Here is an 8,975-nt window from a genome sequence, read left to right on the forward strand (position 1 = left end):
TGATGACAAAGATAACAAAAATGCCCATGTATGGCTGGAGTTATGCCTTATCACGAGTCAAGCTCGAGCCCGAGTCAAGACCCAGTCACGACTGAATCAAGTTCTAGTCATTTAATTTTTCCTTGTTTTTTCTTTCTTTTTTTTTTCTTTTTTTTTTTCGCTTCCATTCTTTTTTCTGCGTCGAAATGATGCACCAGAAATTCAAGAACAACTAATTTTCATGCTTTGATATTTTAATTCTTTCACAGCTGTTTGCGAGGGTTAGTCCTGCACTGCATGGTTCAGTTGCGATCTAAGAAGTAAACATTACAAACATCTACAAGTTATTCTTACAGCTTCCTACCTATTTTTATTACACACACCAGGGGAGGAGTCTTATTAAAAGACAAATCGTCTAAACTGACTCGGAATATAAGAAAAAAAAAAAGAATCTCAGTATTCCTCGAACTGGATCGCCATTTTGCTGCGTTCAACAACTAACAAGCATATTGTTCCAGACAAATGAGTTTCAGATTTGTGTTCTTGATATTAATCAGCAAGGAATAGTCTGACGCGACTCGGAAGTACAAAAGATCTAAAATGAGCCGCAGAGCTTCACTAGACGCACTAACGAAAATGAAAATGGGCCAAAATTTATCCATTAGACTTCGTAAATGTCGCTTCTCTGAGTTTTAGAAGTATTTACTTCTAAATCAATTCACGGCTTTTTGAAGATTGAAGGTGTATCTACAATTTGTTCCTAAAATGTACAATTCACTAGAAGTATTATCATCTTGCACCTGAAAATACACAAAAATTTGGGCATTTCTGGTATAAAAGTCATTTTTAAAGGGCGATTCTCTGAAAACCCTTACTACCCTCAAACAATCAACAACTCCAAATGGCAGACTACTCTTTGCCCTGCAGACAGAATCTTGAAAATTGTCCGATGGGAACCTTAATTTTATCCAATTCGGTTTGAGAATATTTAGTCGAAATTACGTAATAAAATGGCGAGTTTTAAGCGAGCGCGCCATGGTCTTGAGCCTAGACATGAATAACAATACACCCGTCAAGAGAAGAATTCCCATCGTAGAATCAATAGCATTTGTCGATTTGTTCGTAATTGAATTTTAAGATCTTCCGGTGCGTCAGCTGTTAACCTTGCCCTAGCGGACCGTTTTGTTATATGTGATGGGAGCTCTTTACGTAGCTTTTTGAAACCGTATACAAGTTTGTAAGTTTTCATAAGAGTAAAAAGGATCTTCGGACAACTGATGTTTTTCATTAATGTTCCGAAAAGTTGTCACAGACTTAATGGTGGATAACTTCATCTGATGTCTTCCTTGATAGTAAAAACAAGATATTAAGAAATTTGAACTTCCATTAAGCGACAATCTGTTACCGACGGACAAACTGAGTAAAGACAAACATTTGAATCGCACAACCAGAGACTGAGTCGCATGGTAAGGTAGTTGTACGAAGATTTTCGCGTTGTTGTATAATTCTTAAGGATGAAAAATTTTTAAGTGAACTCTGGACTATAAACTAGATGTCAATCAACGTTTTCAGCTAAAATTTTTAACCTGCACGAAAAGAACTTGACCTGTGAGCCTTCAGCAAACGGGAAGCAGTCAGACCACGCACACACTAGACTTCCTGCAAGTATTTGCTTTACAGTGTTTCCTGCAAAGCTGAATACTAGTGATCTGAAACATTCGATTTGTTTCCTTCAGCCGAAAGGAAGCTTTCCAAACACCGGCTGAGATAGACTCAATTATTCCGGAAGTTGTTTAAGATTTTGTTCGGATTTTTCTGTTCATCCCTTTACTTGCTCATTATTCCCCTCATACTTTTACTTCTGGAAGCCAACCTAAAAATGTGGAACTACTTTCCTTTTAAATTCTTCCAAAAATACCTACATAAGCTTGTGAGGCAAAATAACTTGACCTCGAAACCATAGATTTGGGTGAAGCTCTCACACGATTCCCTAACGAAGAATTGGTTAATTACTCCAAACCGTTTTACTTGTTTGGATAAATTGTTTACGCAGATATGAAGACTGAATTTGAATGAGCTGTGATAATACATATTTTTATCAACAAAACTCACCAAGAGCATTATGGACGAGTGCCATGTCCGCGTGGTCGTTAGACGGCTGCTTGCTCTCTGTATGTCTTTCAAGATCATTTAATCTGCTCTTGTGCTGGTTCAACTCTAGTTCAACTCTAATAAACCCAATACAGTAAAACACAATCGACAACACAGAAATGATGGAAGCAAAGGAGGGTAAACTTTGCTTTTGAACTGCCATGTCATCAGTTCAACAATTCAGTGCCCATTGGAGAATCTGTAGTCAGTTGCTGCCGGTTTATATTTAGCTCGCTACGTGATTCACTGAGGTCAGGAAGTTAAGTTACCTCATACAGTTACCTCATACATATTCATGAGCGTCACGTTTTCTAGCCAATGAAAACTAGGAGAAAAATAAAGAAACGGGGAACCTATATCAAAATGGCCTGTTTCTTGGGTTTCTTTACGCCGTGTGGAAAAGGTCGAGAAAACAAAGAGTACAAGGCAAATAGTTTTGAAGCAACTGGATTTTGATGCAAAAACTCTAATGTAAGGAAAAAGTGGCTACCGTTGGAGGCTCTCTCATCGAGTGGAGCCTCACAAATTGTCTTTCGTACGCTGGAAAATCTTTGGTTCCAACGCCATTGTACCGCACAAAACCATGCATTGAATCAAGGGTCACGAAAAGTGTAAACCAAAGTAATATAAATCCAGCTTGATAAACAGACAAGTTTGGAATGAGATAAATATAAATGTCGTGTGCGATTGGCCTTTCCCATCTCAGATTTGTCTAATTACTTTGATTTGAGAAATTTTAGTTTGGGTTTTGAAAACGCTGATTTTATTTTGAAAGGCGGAGATGACTATATGTCATCTTTAGGTGTCTTACCCGAGCTGAATACATTTCTCTATAATATTTTTTTTAATTCGGAATCTAGTGTGGGTTGGGGAAAGCAGGGAACCTGTAATCTTTCATATTAATAAAGGGGGTAAGTTTCTAAAGAAACTGTGGTGCTGCATCGGTGGGCGTAACAAGATAATTTAGTTATATCAGCTAAGTTGAAATTGTAAGAGCCCATGACTGTAAATATCGAGAATTGCTGGCCAAGCTGAAAAATCGAAAATTCTTATAATTTTCCAGGAAAACCCTTTTAGGGAGATATATTAGAAAAAATATTTCGAAGTCTGAAAAATCAAATGTTTCCGAGAAAATGGGGAAAAACGAAAACTCGGGTTTTTACCTAATTAATTATGCAAAAAATATAGTAAAATAGAGCAACTTTAGTGTGCTAGTACTGAAGGAGGATGTTTCGTAAGAAATCGGGGATGTTTTTGCTTGAAAATATAATTCATTTGATTTTCATTTATGGCACTTTTAGGAGCTTTGGTTGAATTTTAAAAATTACAAGATTTTTTAACAAAGTACTCTCAAACACTTGTTGCAAAAAGCGAAAATTCGAGCAACTTCAAGCCTTCAAAACGCGTCTTGGTATGTGAGAAATCATGTCAAAATGTATGCTGGCAGAAGTTTGGTCCTTATACTAAAATAATTTGAAATAAAAGATTTGGGTAATCAGAAAAGTGCCGGCAAAATACAAGAGTTTACGACGCAATGTGGCCAAGGTCATGAATTTGCATGATACAAATCAGTTCTAGAAATCGTACTTGAGAGCTGCGAAGTAAACAAGATAGTCAAAGATGGTTAAAACAATTATCTGATGTGGAAATGATATGAAATTATACAATAAAAAATCCATAGACATTGCCGAAGAGGGCTGTAAATTTGAATTGCAGAAGACTTTGTTATTGTTGACTCGTTATTTCAACAGCACTACCTACACCTAACTATAGATAAGGGCCGCTGAATATTTCACCATTTTTGTTGACTAGGTGTTTATCACCGACATTATTCTTAGTTTAATAGCTACGTTTTCTGCAACTGGGATAATATTTCTTTTGAAATATCTTGCATATCATGAAAAATGTTGTGCGAGTAAACAAAGTCACGCAACACCGCAAGCTTCTGCTGTGTAGTTTTTCACCAAAGATAACAGCCCAACTATTTTTTATGCTATTTATTCTTATCTTTTTCGGAAAAAGGGCCACATTTCTGTCACAAAAATTGATAAAAAGGACTTATGTCACGGTAACAATTATACCGTGTTGGAGTCTGGGCGATAATTCTCTATGATGTAATCACGGTCTTTTTCTTAAAGGTAAACACGTGCGAGGTTTTTCACAGAACATAAAAAGAAAACGATGTCATTCTGTAGCTTTGCTTCTCTTCTTGGGGGGGGGGGGGGGGGAGCTTGTGGTGCAAGTTCTGGGATTCGTGTAGTGACTAGTGTTAGACAGTCTCGGGGAACGCGAAACTGTTCCCACACGCAAAAGAAGATTAATGACATCAGTTTACTGCACAACTTCAGATTTTATCCTGGTGGAATGAGGGTGTGGCAGACATTTGATAAAGGCCCCGGCAAATGCATCTCTTTGGAAGGAACAAATGGTAAACTTTACGTTATATTCTCTTTCCAGTTTCCAGCGATAATGTAGCATGATCTCTCTTTAGTTTTGAGACTGAAAAATTCAGCGAGGGAAAGCTTGAAATCAAGATCACTTGAAAACATCAAACCTGGCGCCAGTTTTTGTTATAAAAATTCATTTCAAGTTTTTTTTATTTCGAACGCTATACTGGAAAAAGAAACTTTCACTTCAGTTTAGGTAGCAGTGCACAAGCTGTACCTAACGCTATTTTCGCTGTGGGAAACGCACCAAATCTCGCTCTGGACAATTTTTAGGTGTATTTGATTTTGTCGTTAATCATCTTTCATGTTATTATTTTCCACAGAACGCCATTACCAAAATATTCCCTTGGCGAATTTAAAGAGATCGCCCCAAGGAGAAAACTTAAAGAGCCTACTAAGTGAAGCCTACTGGCCGTGAAGTGTTGAGGGGTTTTACCACTCGCTTGGCAAATTAACAAGAGGTACTGAGACTCTGTAATTTTCTTCTTTATTCTCTCTCTTGTTCCACTGCTTATTTCTACTACTTATTTCTACTAATTTCAGCAAGGAGTGCTCCAGTATTAAATACAAAAATCACAGACATGTTTGGGTTAGCTAACCGTGGGAACTTCCAAAACAGGATGTTCAGTGTGGGTAAAACTCAAGGTCGGTTTTACCAACTCAAACATGACCACCTAGCAAACTAGTTATCTTCAACCATAACAAGGGATTAAAATGTCTAGCACGGTAAGTGCTGAGCCAAGTTCAAGCAGACACTAAAAATAAATCATCAAAACTATAGATTCATCAAAATAGCACGTAGGGGCGAAAAGGCGAGACTTAATAAAACAAAAGGTAAACTAAAAAGAATGCTTGAAATAACGAGCCTTGAAAACGCTCTACAACAGAAGTGAAAGGCGATGTTCAAGTGTTTCCACGACCAAAAGAGGGCAGCACGCGTAGTTTCCAAAGGCATTCTTCTCTGGAAAAGCATCTCGCGTTCGGAATATGCACAAAGACGGTTGAAAGGGAAACATTTCTTGATAAAGCGAAGGTTAAATATGCCGCAAGGCTCGAGGAAGGTTCAAGTTCCTTGCCAACTATTCCTCTACCTCCTGAAACCTGTCCTCGTAGCACTGAAGGCTTCGCTTTCAAACAAGTTAAGAAAGCTTACCGGTTTAACGAAAAGCAACGAGAATATCTGACTGTTAGATTTACCATCAAACAAGAAAGTGGCAAAAAGGTCGACGCGGAAATGGTTGCAACAGAAAGGAGAAGAGCAAAGGGATCGAAAGAGAAGCGCTTGTTCAGTGTCTCGAGTTTTTGGCGACTCAACAAGTAGCTTCATTTTTTCCAGAATGGCACCAAAAGTGAAACAGCAGACAGCCCTATGTGCACAAGCTTTAACTGAGGAAGATCTGGTTGCTATGGAAGAAGAGTTTAATTTGTCAAATGCTAAGGAGTCTATTTTTGAGTAGTTAAATTAAAATGTAACCTGGGGTTGATCAGAGAAAAAAGACATCTTACATCGCTCTGCTCGAAGACCTTGTTAAATGCTGCTCATGCAGTGCAGTTTAACAGGCAAATGGCAAAAGGCTGCATCAAAAAAATTGAGTTTTATATGAACGTTGATATAAAATGGGGGCCATGGAGCATATTTTAGATCGGAGGAGCTATTCAGTAGTTCACGTGTAGTGTGAGCTCATTGACATCAACTTATCAATGAGGGTCCTGGGGCCTCCCCTCCGAGGAGAGCATCCTTTTGTCTGTTTCCTAGTACGCCTTTCTTGGTTCAGAAAGACTGCTACATAGGGTGTCCTGGGATATGCTCCCCCCCCCCCCCCCCCACCGCAATTTTTGAAATCTAGAGCTTCTGAAATCACCGGAAACGCGCTTCAGTCCTAGGAAAAATTTGTCAACTTTTTTTTAATTACAAAGATTAAAATAAATAATAATAAATTGTTCTTGGTGGGGCTACAGCCAACTCAACCCCATAGCTCCGCGGTCCCCGTATTAAAGGCGCAAACGGGAAATGAAAAAGTCCCCTTCGAACCGCACTTGGCAGTCAGCCTAAAGTCAAACAGGATCAGGCCGGCGAGATATTGTTCGATAAAGACTCATTAAAGAGTTTATAAAAATAATTTAAAACGAGATATATAGGACTGGATGCTTTAGAATGGAGTTTTGACGAAATAAAGGATCGTGTCCGCTTTACTCGGCAACTTCACCTTTGATCCAACGTGACAATTGTCACGCAATTTAAACATTTTGCTTTTCCTCAAGACAGTATCGAGATAAAAAACAAAAACCTCATTGGCTTGAAAAAGAATTAAACGCTATTAAATACTGGTCATTATTCTTGTACAGTTTATGTTGAAGCCGTCAAAAGAGCCCTTCCTACACCAGAACCGTTAGGCGGTACGATTTCTACAACTGATTTGCATCATGCAAATTCGTGACCTCTGGCCACACTGTGTCGCAAAGCTTTATGTTTTGCCGGCACGTTTCTGAATTACCCAAATTTTTTATAACATACTATTTTAGTATAAGGACCAAAATTTGAACCAGCATGTAGTTTGACATGATGCCACACATACCAAGACACGTTTTGAAGGTTTGAAGCTGGTCGATTTTTCGCCTTTTGCAACAAGCATTTGACAGCACTTAGTCAAAAAATCATGTAAATTTTAAAATTAAACCAAAGCTCTTTAAAATGCCACATATAAAAGTCACATTAATTATGCTTTGAAGTAAAAACACTCCCGATTTCTTACGAAACATCCTCCTTTAGTACTAGCACGCTAAAAGTTGCTCAATTTTACTGTATTTTTTGCATAATTAATTAGGTAAAGACCCGAATTTTCGTTTTTCCCCATTTCCTCGGACACATTTTATTTTTCAAACTTTGAAATATTGTTTTTGAATATATCTCCCTAAAGGAGTTTTGCAGGCAAATTATCAGAATTTTCGATTTTTATAGCCTGGCCAGCAATTCTCGATATTTACAGTCACGGGCTCGTAAATTGGCCACCGTGAAGAGTTAAAAAGCTGACCGTTAGCCCTACATCAGAGCGAAACCCTTCACTCTGACGAAGGGCTGAACGCTCGAAACGTCAGCTTTTTAACTCTTTACGGTGGCCAATTTACAATTTCAACTCAGTTGATATAACCACATTTCATATTAATAGTTCTATGACTTCTAGATAACAGTTAATGTGGCTTATTCGTCATGATTAACTTTATTTCAGCTTAAATTCAAAACAGTTATTTAGTAATTTGTCTTTTGAGTCAATCACCAAAAGAGAACTTGTTATCTGTCGATTCGATCTATTTCAAACCTATGGGGAAATATTTCACTCTTGGTAATCCTCGGCCAGGGTAGACTACCTACCAACTTGAGACCACTCATAGTTGGTTTCTTTGTACAGATATTTCAACGAAATAAAGTGGATCAGTAAAGAGGAAAAAATCACCCGCTTTGAATATCCATTAGAAGCAGAACAAAATTTTATTTATCAGAATAAATTTGCGTCATTTGTCGACAAACAAAAATTGAAACAGACTGCCCCGTATCCAAATCACTTCTCTGGGGATACCCAGAACCCTAAAAGTGAATTAAACAAGAGACTGGGGCAAGTAACAAGGCATCCTCTTTTATTTGTCGTGGACAAAAAAAATAATTGCTTGCAGACGTCAGAAAGTTGTCATCCAAAGTTAATTTTCGCATTTGAGATTGTGGTTGGTATTTCTTGTGAAGCATCTTGGAAAGAGCGATCGGTCAGCAGTTCCAAGTGAATTGCCTCAAATGTGAGAGGAAAACAACTCCATTCGACTTAGCTGAGATTTTCAGAACACGACGCGTTGAAAATGTTATTATTCAGTCCTTTATTTGTGGCCGTCATACAGCTCTTTACATTACTTTCTTATGTTTTGCGCGTCAAAAACTCACAGGGTGGTGTGCTTGTGCTGAGTTTAATCATGTGATTGGATCTGGTCCACAACTAATACCGACCGTTGTGGGTGCCCCAACGGAAATAAATTCATTCTAAAAGAAGATATATACCAATTGTGTTATTATTAAATCTAATTTTATGCCGACTATGCTGGTTCAACTCCAGTTCGACTCTTATAAACCCCACACAGTGCAACACAATCGGCAACAATGAAATGATGGAGGCAAAGGATAGGATAGGATAGGAGGGAAAACTTTGCCGCAATGCAAAGTTTACCTCCGTTTTGGAAAATGTCACTTTGAACTTCCTGTTTTAACATTGCGATTGTGTGTTCGAAAAGCAAATTCGATTCTAGGTCAATTTTTAGGGGCTGAGTTTGGCCAATTATTGCGACATGGTCGGCTAAAGATTCTGGGACGGCATTTACATGTTTTTAATGACCTCAAACATAGCGGCATCTAAATTA

The 8,975-nt window shown here is 38.1% G+C and overlaps 1 protein-coding gene and 1 long non-coding RNA gene across 2 annotated transcripts in view; one reads left to right on the plus strand and one right to left on the minus strand.

The window, feature by feature from the left end:
- The first annotated feature begins 4,086 nt into the window (after window positions 1-4,086).
- LOC148725940 (uncharacterized) lies at window positions 4,087-5,107 on the plus strand. Its single transcript, XR_015990321.1, has 3 exons — window positions 4,087-4,268; window positions 4,479-4,558; window positions 4,901-5,107. It is a non-coding gene; the product is annotated as an uncharacterized LOC148725940 (long non-coding RNA).
- A 3,317-nt stretch (window positions 5,108-8,424) lies between these two features.
- LOC148725941 (uncharacterized) overlaps window positions 8,425-8,975 on the minus strand; it is an 8,353-nt gene continuing 7,802 nt past the window's right edge. Inside the window, exon 4 of the mRNA XM_088729393.1 lies at window positions 8,425-8,975. This exon is cut by the window's right edge and continues 1,102 nt beyond it. The gene's annotated coding sequence lies outside the window, so the exon portion shown is untranslated.

Source organism: Stylophora pistillata, chromosome 8, assembly GCF_964205215.1.
Source record: "Stylophora pistillata chromosome 8, jaStyPist1.2, whole genome shotgun sequence".
Classification (NCBI taxonomy): domain Eukaryota; kingdom Metazoa; phylum Cnidaria; class Anthozoa; order Scleractinia; family Pocilloporidae; genus Stylophora; species Stylophora pistillata.